At 36.2% G+C, this 13141-nt stretch overlaps 1 protein-coding gene across 6 annotated transcripts in view; it reads left to right on the top strand.

Moving 5' to 3' along the window:
* Positions 1-13141, top strand: part of LOC311441429 (uncharacterized protein) — a 312197-nt gene that overhangs the window by 278636 nt on the left and 20420 nt on the right. Inside the window, exon 4 of one of the 6 annotated variants that reach the window (XR_014695941.1) lies at positions 12115-12245. The exons of the other annotated variants lie outside the window; for them this stretch is intronic. The gene's annotated coding sequence lies outside the window, so the exon portion shown is untranslated. Of the gene's footprint in view, positions 1-12114; positions 12246-13141 lie in introns of those variants that run through there. 6 annotated transcript variants of the gene reach the window in all.

Genomic DNA, 13141 nt, shown 5'->3' with positions numbered 1-13141 from the left:
AAGGACAGTCCCTTGTACTGGATCAGTTGAGCTCATCCCTTGCAAATGGAGGTATTAATTTTGCTTTAGAAAACTGTTTCTTAAAGTAGGGAGCCAGAAAGCATTGCTTATAGGATTTGCAAGTTAATGTGTTCTTAATACATGAATAAGCTGGCAAGAGGTAATCTTGGGCTTGGTATCTATGGGCTAAGTGGTTTGGTTGAAGTAGTTGTTTCAAGTCAGACCTGAATATTGACTTTGGTATGGCAGGGGCAGAGTAAGGCTATTATTGACTCTGGTCTTCTGTGTATGTCCTAAGCACTAGGTCTCCCACTGTCCTCTACTGTCATGTTTTGAAATCTCACATGTCATTGCTTCAGTCTTATGGAAGTTAAGCTAGTTGCTTTCTTTAAACTGGCCCAGAAAAAGTCACCTATGTATTCCCTGGGGGAAGAAAAAAAAAAAAAGAGGAAAAAGGAGAGCTGAGCATTAATCTGAAGGAAATGTCAGTAAATCATCACTGAAAACAGCAACAGCACAGGCTGGTTGCCTTCAGTACCTCCACATGAAAGCACAGATTTGGAGAGAAACCAACCATTCCAACAGTAACAGTAATTTGCCCTTCAAAAAATCCATGCTATCAAGAGTATTGCTTCTGGATGTATCTTCATTGTCATTCTTCTTATCTAGCAGGTGAGGAAACCAAGATTCTTGATATAAGGAAGTTCTATGGAATCAGAGGAGGGAAAATGCTTTTCCTTTTTACAGTATTCAGCTCTGGTAAATTGTTTGCCTCCTTTTCTTATCAAGCCTGTGAACTGTCAGCTGTTGATGAAATGCCAGTTTATTTAGTTTTCTTAAAACATGAAGATTTTTGACAATAGGTCAGTGGATATTCCCTTTATAGAACATCACTAGTTTGTCTACTTATGGAAACAGACTTTAGAAATTTTGTAAAAATGTAGCTACTTTGAAGATAAGACAAAGCAATCAAAACCACCCAAAGTCAGCTGAATAATTTTTAAAGACTGAGCCTAAGATAACATGGGTGGCTTGGAAGGGATTTAGATTTGGTATCTTAATAACAAATCCATCAGTGTTTTTCTATTTCCTCTGAAAACCTTTAAATGAGATTAATAGAGTTGATCTGTTTTATGTCTAACCCAGTCTTCAACTCACTCTCCCTCTGACAAAGCCATTAACTTGGATAAGACTTACAGTACTTTCAGTCCTGATTTTTCCTACATCTGTCTTGCAGGTTCACATGCTTGACCTGTATCTGTACTGTTGGTTGAAATAACTGTAAGGTCTATCCTCTTTTACAAGGCTGGCAATCAGACTAGATTTACGGATTTCCATATATATTAAAATAACAGAAGTTGTTAAAATCTTTCCTTGGACAAGGTCTATTACATTCTAGAAACTATACATTTAATCCCAGTTCCTGCAAACAAAACATATTTATTCATTTGAAAAGAATAATAAAAACATTTGCTGTTTGAAACTTATTTCAGAAAAAAACTAGCATTGATTGGGAACCTTTTAAAAACAAAGGCTTGTTTGTTGTTATTTCTGTTGTAATAGAAATTATAATTAATTTCACTTAGTATTTGATCAGTTGTGATCAGCTGATTCATCATTTCTAATAAGACAGCTTATCTTGCTACTTTTAAAAAAGGGAGAGGCCAAATAGCTGCCCCTACAAACTGTTACCTCCAGCAACTGCTATACTGCCAAGTCGTGGGTGGATTATTTCTCTTATTTTCCATATTGCTTAATATCTGATATACAGCTCAAGTTTATCAGCTTGGGATTGCTTGTCAAGTATCATATCTAAAAAAAGAAGTGTCAACAAACCTACAGTTGCTTAACTTAACTCATTGTTTCTCATAACGTTCCTATATCACCCATTATTTCCCTATGGAGTTAAATTTGAGCACTGATATTAATGGCATAATATCAAAACTACAGATCCAGGTGTGCTTTGTGTAGTCTCACTCTAGAAGGGGTAGTGCTGGGGAATGTAATGAAGAGCCAGTCACATGTTGCTACATTGACACATATATTTTTTGCTGAAGCATATTGTCTTTCTCCAACCTCTCTCTTCAATCTGTTAAGCTCTGTCTATAGCTATTAGCTGTAGTACAGAATGAGTGCAGAAGATATACTGCTTCTAATACTTGATTTTTTTCCAGTTCTTCTTGCGTACAAAGCATCTGTTGCTTCCAAGTGACCCATCTGCAAAAGACTCTGCTGTGTGCATGAAGATGGCTTGGTTTAGTGCTAGCTTAGGGACCTCTATGTAGAACTGATGGTTAAGAGAAACAAAGACAACAAGGAGGTGGTAGGCGTGACTGGGAGAATTTAGAGGCACACAGAACACAGGCAACACAAGAAAACACACAATTCTAGTCTTAGTTCATCCAACTTCTTTTGGTTGACTTCAAGTCATACCAACTTCTAGGTTGGATCCCTTGTTGATCAGTTATAATAATACAAACACTAAAATACATAAGTCATTTCTCACAAAGCCCATTGGGACTGACTATGGTATCAATGTCAGTTGGAATGTATGTATATAAAGTACTATTTTCAAGCAGAAAAGCCAATTTCAACATGCCTTTAAGATTGTTTCGGCATTGGCATTATAAAACTTCTGTCCAAATTCTCACCTTTATATCAACAATCTTTGATTATATTTACCTTGAGGATTTTCACTCTTCATAGGTTTGAAATGCATAAATTATATGTTTTATGTTGGAATTCAAAAGGTTTTAATCAAGTGCTCATTATCAATTAAGCATATTCATCAGTCAACATTCTTAAATGTTGACTATCAAAAATTAACTTTTGGTGCTATTTTAAGATCCTACAGTGGCAGAATGTACTGATTCCTGTATTATAGAAGCAGTGCAAAAGTGTTCTAAACAGTCCTAGTAATGTAAAAAATAGATGTACTAATAGCTTGTGTCCTTCTTCTGTTTGTCCCCTTTGAAACTGATTATATTCATTCATCTGACTATAGCATGACATAAATGCCATGAAATATATATACAAAGTAAAAATTGGCAACATCTCTGCTTTCCCTTACTTTGCACACTGAGAAAAAGAAAAAAGAAAAAAAAAAAGAGAGAGAGAGAGAGAGATTTCCTTATCATATACACATCAGAAACAAAATTTCAGTCCTGTTGACATCAATGGCAAATTCTGAACAGTTTCAGTTGACCTAGGATTGGATTTCAGAAGTTTGTTATATGACAGATAACAGCTTCTCTATCTGAATCATATGTTCTGTAAAACACTGAGGTAGCTTCTGGTTTTTATCAAAGGTACCAGCTATCTGGCCAGATCAAAGCTACCCTGGCTATTGCCATAATAATTATTAATTAGGTATGAGCTGTTATTAGTTAGGTATTATTCTTAAAATCCATGTTTTGCTTGAATTTGCCACCATACTGCCTCAAAGAAGTTGTTTACCTCTGGTTTCCACATGCAAGTCTGATAAAAACTTTTTGTTCATCTCAAAAGGTAATTTAAGAAGTCGTTTGAAATTATCTGTCAGTAAGTGATGTTCATAATTGTTCATTTTCTGGTATTGGGGATGTTCATACTGTTTTCCTTAAGGCATTTAATCTAAAGGCCTAAATATAGAACTATGATTCCTTGTGTAATCATTGTTTGTAAAATAGGCTTCTGAATAGGTGTTTCAATTCATTCTTTGGAGAATCTGTTAAATGCATAGAGAGTTTTGCACCTAATTAAATCATGTAAATGAGAGGTGTAAAGTCAGACAGTGTGATAACATCCCATTGCGGCCAGCTTGGTCTTAAATGCTTTGAACAGCTGGCTCCCAAAATTTTGTTTGGGCAGTATTTCCTCAGGCCACTTTACCGTGGGATTGACAGTTTTGCCTAATATTTAATGAAAATTTGCTTTCTTTATTTTGTCACATTACACTTGGCTGTGAAGGTTTGTTAACTTATGTCTTTAAGGATCACTAATGCCAGTGTACTGTGAGGATAAACATGAGTGGTAGATGGTGAAGACTGAAAAACTCTTTGTAACAAACCACCCATGCATATATATATTTTATATAGAGGCATACATATTGTATACATGTACACAATAGTTGTAAAGTTAATCTTTAACATCTATTCCACTCCCAGACCAGCTTTGGGATTATTTTTGATCACTTTTTAAGATCCTTCAGTATACAACCTACAGTGTGACAATCATATAAAACTGTGTCAGACTCAGGCAGTGACTTTAATTGTAGCACAAATGTAATGTGACATGAACAATGCACCCTGGTGTTCTGAGGAATAACACAATGCGTCACAGTGGCAATGTGTAAATTAGGTTTCTCCAAGTAGCATTGTTATGGAAAATATGGCCTTCAGATGAAGCTATTGCACAGCAGCCCAGGAATCCGAGCTCAGGAGTAAGCTCTGTCCTGTGATTTGCAAGTGTTTATGTATGCACTGAATTCTTTTATGTGATCTCTAATTGATTTTAAAATGCTACTAACTGTCCTGGGTAGATTTCAGAAGATTTTAAGCAAACATTGGTTCAGAAGTCATTGAAATATGCTGAAAAATAACCAGACTGTAGATATCTTTTTTCTAACTGAGATGCACTTAATCTGCCAGAGTCTTGCCTTGTTCTGCTTTTTCAGAATTTGTCTTCCTTTTTCTTACTCCTCTGTTTACACAACTATAAATATACCTATGCATGTAAGCATTTTTACTCATGTGTATACCACATGTATATATTTTACTTTGAATTGGTTATTCAGATCAGATGTTCCCCAAAATTTCTAAAACTTTAAAAGATGAATATTCATTTAACATTTTGAAAGATGCAGTAATTGAATGTCTCTTGCATGATGACATAACATTTAAATTGCATCCATCTCTAAGTGTATGTTAAAGCCTAATGCTTCCATCTGTGGGATAAACTATATATGGTTAGGTGGGTATTTTGTTTTTATTTATTAAAAAAAAAAAAAAAAAATTTTAATGCTTGGAGCTTTGCTAACAAGCTTCTACTGTCTGTAGTCCATAATTTATTGATATTCAGTGTACTGTGATCTTTATATGCAACAGTCATTTAGTTCTAGGGAGCACTGTAGTCTTAGAGCTTGATTAAATGTTATTACAATACAGGATCATAAATTTCTCTAATTAATCTGAAAGATTAGAAAGAATTTGTGAAGCCCAAATAGAAAATCAGAACAACAAACTTATTGAAAAATCAGTAAACAGTAGAAAAAGATCTGGAAACATGCTCCCCTAAAATACAAAAAGGAAACTGAGTCCTACATGAGTCACAAACCTGGACTTACTAGAAAATTTTGTCTCTACTGTGTGGAGCTGAACAGACCCTTATGATCTTAGTTCCACCTCACAGTTACTGAAATCATTTACATGTCTTTTCTCTGGTCTTGTTTTCTATTATTCTGCTATTGAAAGTCAAATATATTGCAACTGTTTAGCATATTGCAAGTGAGTTGAAGTAATGAGTTTAATATGAAATTCAGAAAGGGGCCTGAGCCCAGAACCCTTGGCCAAAGCCACTGAGGATATTTAAGAAGTAACAGGCAGCGCCACATGACTCCATGAGTTTAAAAAGCCTTTTCATGCCAACACTATACCCATGATAACAGTTGGTGCTAAAGATCCAACATCCACACTATACACATTCTGGTCATTTGACTTTGTACTGATCATAGGCTAGTTCTGGGAACTAAATATCTATTAGTAACTGGAGTGCACTGGTCATTCCTAAACCACGCCTACTGGTTTAGTTTTAATCTGAAAGGAATCCAGTTTGTGTACACCCAAAAAGTAAACCACACTAATACGTAGAGGTAATTTGAAGATTCTCTTTAAAGAATACTCCTGATCCAAACTAAAGCATCAAGGCAGACTTATCCACTGTGTCTTCTTTCAGACCTCTCATTGTTAAAGTACACCAATCCAGCTCATAAGCTTTCTGCCTTCTATGTCATGGTCATTAATATTTTCTGGTAACAACTATTGTAGGTCTTGTTCAATTACTGTAGTGGGGCCACAGTTGTCCTTTGTGGATTGGGTTATCTATCCAAGTCATACAGCATACAATTTTATTTCTTTACCATTTCTAAATAATGGGCCTGTTTCATATTCTTGCCATGAACCCACATGCACTTCAGTATGACAGAGAGTTTCATACTTGTAACTTGTTATTATCTATTCTTTATTTTCACAAATACAGTCTCCTTGTCAAAATTAGAGCCACTACTCAATTCTGCAATGCCACTTAGTTTCAAAATATTTTTTTACCCCCTTTGCAGTTCCACCAATATTCCCAGGGAGCAGAATCTCCACACATATGCAAAATAAATAAATAAATAAATCCACACAAGCCAGCATTCAGGGTTTGCTGAGTTCTGTGTTTCCCCATCCTAACCAGACTGGGACCAGTCATGAACTCTGGACCCATGCACAAGCTACTCTGGACTTCAGAATGAATTTCTGGGCCCACTGAAAATAGAAATGTATCCACAGTCTATCTGTGTTCCACCATCATAATTAGACTCTCCAGACTATGTGGAAGTGGTGATTATTGAGCATCTCAGATGTACTTGAAGAACTCAGAATTACCCCTTGCGCCAGAGGTGTTCATTTAATTAATACTATCAAACAGGCAGTAGTGCCCTATTGCAGAATAATCTGATTTCAATTATACTGCAGCAAGAGCCCCACTAGACTGCAGAACATTCCTATTTCTGCAGATTACACTAAATTATGGTGATACTTTGAATATTTTTGTTTGTCCTTTTGAGTTGTTTTACGCCAGAGATGCAAGATAGGGTTATTTTTCCCCACAAGGGGCTTCACTGAATGAATTATTGAGATAGTAGCCATGTCTGAAATATGTTAAAAGGTTTCTAGAACCTTTATTTTGGCAATTGACATTCACTGTTATTATCAGTCCTCTCAGCCAAGCAACTCAACCAGCCTTGAGGAATCACTCTTTGCACTGTGATAATTTCTTCATCAAAATGTAGATGTTTGTGTTTGTCCTGGTTTCAGCTTGGATAGAGTTAATTTTCCTCCTAGTAGGTGGTAGGGTGCTATGTTTTGGATTAGGATGAGAAGAGTGTTGATAACACACTGATGTTTTAATTGTTGCATAGCAGTGCTTACACTAAGCCAATGGCTTTTCAGCTTCTGGCTCTGTCCTGCCAGTGGGCAGGCTGGGAGGGGACAGACCCAGGACAGCTGACCCAAGCAGGCCAAAGGGGTATTCCATACCATCTGACCTCATGCTAAACAATATATAGGGGTGGCTAGCCAGGGGGAGGAGGGCCGGCTGCTCGGCGATAGGCTGGGTATCGGTCAGTGATCCCCAGTATCAGGCTGGGTATCAGATGGTGAGCAATTGCATTGTGCATTACTTGTTTCGTACACGTTATTATTAGTAGCACTATTATCATTATTATTGTTATTTTCTGCCTTAATAAACTGTCTCTATCTCAACACACAGGCTTCATTTTCCTGTTTCTCTCCCCCATCCCAGAGAGGGAGGGGGGAGGGTGAGCGAATGGCTATGTGGTGCTTAGCTGCCAGCCAGGTTAAACCACAACAGTGTTTCACATTCTACAACAGCAACATACAGAATTTACGGAAATTGCTTGATTACAAAAATACTGACCACTTACAAATTACAGAAAACATTAAAATGTGTGTGGGCTTCCTTGCTATGACTTGCACTAATGTAACACATGTAGGAAATTTAATTGGAGCAATGATTTTATGTTGGCAAAACTTGTTGATGCTAAGTAAAGTAAGATCACATAGTGCAGCAGATATAGGAATGCCTGTGGTAAGACTGAACGACTAGGTGGGTATGAACAATGAGGTGGCTTGTACATTCAGGAGCAACCACATTAGTTACTTCACATATATTCTTGGATATCAAGATGGTTTTTAATTATGTTATATATACTCCAGCAAACACTGCAGTAAATATTTGATTAATTTTGTTTTGCAGTTTCCATTGTATTCAAGCTTGTCTCTTACAAAAGACAAAAAAAAAAAAGTATAGGAAAAACTTGTCAGTTAAGGCGAAACAGTAATACTTGTACAGACAGTGCAAACAGCAAGTTGAGTACAGCAAAACTGCAGTTTGCTATTTCTTAAGTCTTTCCATAATTCATTATCTGCTTTCCTATTTGTCTTTCATCCCAGTCAAACAACTTTTCTAGTTTAAACTAGAGTTCCAAGTCAAACAGCAATCTGATGTGGTTTTAGCAATTACTCTCTTATCTTTTCACTGAAACAGTAGCACCAGAGGAAAACAAAGAATTACTGGTTGCCGCACCTTCTTCTACTACAAGGATAGATGGTCACTGCAATTATATCTAAAACATAAGGCACAGGAGTACATCTCAGATAGTGGGACTAGGAGACCCACTTCTTAGGGTGATTTAGGAATCATTTGCTATCTTTTCCATTTGCTTAAAAGGGATGACAAGAATTATAAAATGAGTCATTTCTCTAATGACTGACTGAACATGCCTACCTCTGAACTGCTTGGAGTAACAGATCACTGAAAGAAAACTATAGTAAAAGTCTTTTTGTATTAGTATGTATAGTAAAAGTTATAGTAAAAGTCTTTTTGTAATAGCCCATGAAGTGTTGCCATGTCCATCCCATCCCTGCCTACCTCCCCAGCCCCCCCCCCCCCCCCCCCCCGTTTGCTGGGAGATTTTTATGAACATTTGTTAGAGTAAAAGAATTCAGTTCAAGAATTAAAATCTTCATTACAAAATGTTCATTTTTTATGTACAATAGAGCAAAGAATGTCTCTTTTATGATAGACTCTAACTAGAAAAGGACGTGCCATATTTTTCTTTTTGCAATGTTTATGACAATTTCATAATTGTAATGAGAAAGAGAATGGATGGAAGTTGAATGTGTTTCTAAGCTGAAGGAGGGAGAGACTTTAATGAGGTTCTCTAAAAATGTGTGTATTCCCTAAAGTTTTTTATTGGTGGCACACGCAAACATCAGCCATATCAGTAAGTTAGTATCTACTGCTCCTCTCTGACAGGAATCTGAGATTGATCTAAAATCTCTGTAAACTTTTCTACAGTCTTCCAAAAACTTTGAGTCAGACTTTATCTGGACATCTGACTTGTTTTTCTTCTCTAGGCAGGATTGCAGAGTCTAACATTATGAATTATTTCTGTATTTGGAGCAGGAGGACTATTAATATCCATATCTTTTTTGTTATGGAAAAAGACCAAAAAAGAATTCACGATTCATAATGGGGTAGGGACGGGTGGGGAGGCAATGTCATAAATAGATTATGATTTTCTAGTAAAATTATATGAACAGGAATAAAATAAAAATTCATTTGATGGTCTACACTGATCTCAAACTTTGCAAAGATTGTTAGTAAATACAGAAATTAAACACTAATTAAAATACTTGAAAAGATAATAGCAATTGAAAAATTCCAGTAATACAAGGAAAAATTCTAGTAACAGAAATGGTATGTACAATTAATGCTTGCATAATATAACCACATTGTTTCATAACTCAGGCATAAGAGGAGGAAACATTTCCATTATAACACTCTAATGTGAAATGTGACGGTTAAAATTACTTCAGTGACCCCCATCCAACAGGACATGGATCTGAATGTTCATAAAGTGATCCTTATGCAAGTTTTTGTACTATTAGATGTACCTGATATACTCCCTGAATTTCAGAAATACTGTATCTGTCTTCTTTCCTATTTTTCAAATCAATTTCTTCTTATCTTACTCTTTTTATTGACAATTGTTGTCTACAGAATACAGTGGTAAGAACATAAAGAAAATGTAATGACAAAATGTAACGACAACAGTGCACAGTGCAGGATGGTAAATGCTCCAATCATAAGCCAGGCAATAAAGAAAAATAAGGAAGAATGTTTTTTTAAATGCCTTACAGAATCTAAACAAATAACATGGGCAAGCCTTTCTTCTATATTTCAAAAAGGAAAGTGGAGCAGTTGTCTTATACCAAACAACACCATCAACAAAACCAACAATAAAGAAAAACAAAAGGTTAGATAGTAAGATCAAGAAAGCCACAGCTACAAAATGGGATTGACTTTCCTTGTGAACAGGTCTCAGTAGCTAAGTTCCTAGTTCAGTCTTCACATATTTGTAGATAATATATTAACCTCATTAGCTCACATACAGGAGCCTTTTCTGATTGGCTATGAATCTTTCAATTTGAGGAAGACAGAAAAAAAGGAATAACCAAAGAAACATTTGGCAGGTTTAATAGTTTCTGCAGGAGTAAAGCACAGTTGTGCAGTCATGAGTTTGACTTTGTTAATCCAAGTAACCTTATTTGAGAAATTCCTTGCCTCCTCACCCATGTCTCCAATCAGTGGAGGTTATTAAATCTCAAAATATGCCACAATGCACATAAAAAGTAACCAGCAGCAAGGAAAGCACAAGGAATTGAAAAGCAACTACCATATCCATCCCATCAGGACTATGTGAATAATTTAGAGACAGAATGTGTTTTTTTTTTTTTTTGTGTGTGTGTTCAGAAATAGTCTCCAAATAAACTCCAGCTTTTGGTGTATCCATGTAATGCCTGAAATTAGGCTCTGTACAATTTGTTTTTGCAAGTATTCTTCTGATCCTCTGCTGGTTTATAAGTATTCCTTTGTTACTATTCAGTATTTGTGTGCCATCTTTTCAAGAAATAAGCACATTGTTTTATGTCATATCAGGCAATTAGAAAATACTTCAGTGTCTGCTTTTTGTATAAATAGCCACAATTATTCATTATTATTAACTAGTATCATTATCTACTAATAGGTAGTACCTAGCTACTACTCTATGAAGTAACCTACTAACCTACCGACTAGGTTTATTTACACGTACTAATAGTTCATCACGTATCTAAGGCAGTGCAATACAGACACCTTTGGCTGTATACTTTCCAGGGCAGGTTACTATGGATACTGGGGCACTTTGAGAACACATCTCAGATAAACTGTGGCTCTAGACTGGTCATCTCCTTTCTCTCCTGGCTTCTGCACCTTCTTTTTTGGGAGCAGCAACAGACTTGGTCCAGTTTTCTTCCTGTCTTCTCCCAGTCAGAAGTGTCATGGTGACATTTGTATTCTACCTGTCTTTCTTGCTAGCCTCTTTCAGCCACTGTATTTGTATAACTAAACTATATTCACCTTCACACAGATCCCCTACCGATGCTCAGTATTTTGCTGACACTGTGATAATGAGTATCCTACAACCACTGCCACCACACACTATCGTTCCAGCTCACAAGCAGCATACAGTTGTCTCCTCCCACTCTGCAGGGCTATGTAAAGAAAAGCAAGTGTTACCTTGCAGTAATAAACAAGGCATGATTAATATTTTCTTTATGTTTAATCTTGTCAGCTCATTGTGTGATATAATTTGTGAATATATAGATCCATATTCTCACATAGATATTTGTTCTGAGGGAAAAGTGACTTGTGTTCCATGCAACTAGTATGCAAACACTTTGCTCATAGGTGCCTACTTGTCACCTTACTTGTGGGGCAGAAAACGTGAGAATTTTCTCTAGTATTTCTCAGCTACAGAAAGACTGGGAAACTCTGTTAGCGGCATTTCTATGCATTCAGTTGGTAATTGTCCTTCTCCCAGCACCATTTAGAAAAAATTGAAGGCTGAATGCCTTAAGTAGAGGTGTAACTCACCTGCATGGCTCAGGGACATGAATGAAAACGTATGATGGGGCAGCTTGTGGCTAACAGCTGCTGGATATAATGGTTATGTCTCTGCCTATGTTTAGGATGTTTCAGTCACTTCAACCATATGGCCAAGCTGAATGAGACAAAACTGCTGAGAAAAGAGAAGAAAAGCCATATGATGTACAGAAAAGGAGGAAAAGAAATCTTTGGTTCTTCCTACACTGTCCCTCATGAGTGTAATTCATTGCAGCTGCTTTGACACAACGAATCAATCATTAAGCTTCTTCTACAGAACAGATGGCCAAAGAGTAGAAATGGTCGAGGAAAATGGATTTAACAAACGGGTCTATACTGATGAGAACTTTTTTTTTTTTTTTGTAGGATTCATCCAACTCACATGAAACAACCAAAGTCTTACCACATACCTCAGGGAATATGGGATATATGTTCCCCCACTGATGTAATCCATGCTTTTTTTCCTCCTATTTTTTCTTCTTGTCTTTTGGTAGACATGCTCTCTTCACCTTAAAGAGCAGTTCATGAAATTAAATGTTTCTATAGGAAGTCCACATCTGGGTCACAGTTTATAGGCTTTTTTTTTTTTTTTTTTTTTTTTTTTTTGTGCTGTTAAGATGATACCTTGTCAGCCACATGAATGATTAGACACATGTGCAAGCAACCAGGCACATTCAGGCAAGACAGACTTGTCAGCCAGTGAGTCTTTGCAGTGATTTATTTGAATTTAGGGTTCACTCCTGTTTTCTGTGCAGATTTCAAAGAAAATTACAAAAATATATATTAATCAGCCTCTGTCAATAGAGGGACAGAATGAGGAACTAAATAAAAACTGAGGTTGATTGAAAATCACAAAACAAATGGAATAGTCTAATAAATAGTGTTTTATTTTTTTTTAAATTATGACCTTCCTTGAACTTGGCATACTGATTTATAATATTTTTTTTTCTGTTTTCCTTATCCTTTAAGAGGCACTTTGGTGATCCCAAGCAAGCATGCTTTAGAGTCAAACATACTAGTTATGACATTTTTGTTTGAAGTCAGTTTGTTTGAGTAATGAATATATATTTATATAGCCCTTCAGTGGTCAGGCAGTTGGACTAGATGAGCTTTGAAGGTCCCTTTCAGTTGAACTATTCTTTCTGTTCTGTTCTATTCCATTCCAAGTCTCTCCAAAGGTTGTATAGTCCTCACTTATGATAATCGTTGTCTGACATACTCATGTGGCTTGAATAACTGTAGGATCTATATGTCTCACAAATTCAGATTTATTCCTCCTCTCATACTCCACTATGACATTATTTTACTGTTTTTTAAAATTGTGAAGCAGAATTTGAGGGAAAAAATGTAAATGACAAAATTCTTTTAATATTAGAATGGAAACTGCTGTCCA

Source organism: Aythya ferina (genome assembly GCF_964211825.1).
Source record: "Aythya ferina genome assembly, chromosome: 9".
Taxonomy (NCBI): Eukaryota; Metazoa; Chordata; class Aves; order Anseriformes; family Anatidae; genus Aythya; species Aythya ferina.
This window is presented reverse-complemented; position numbering and strand designations above follow the sequence as displayed.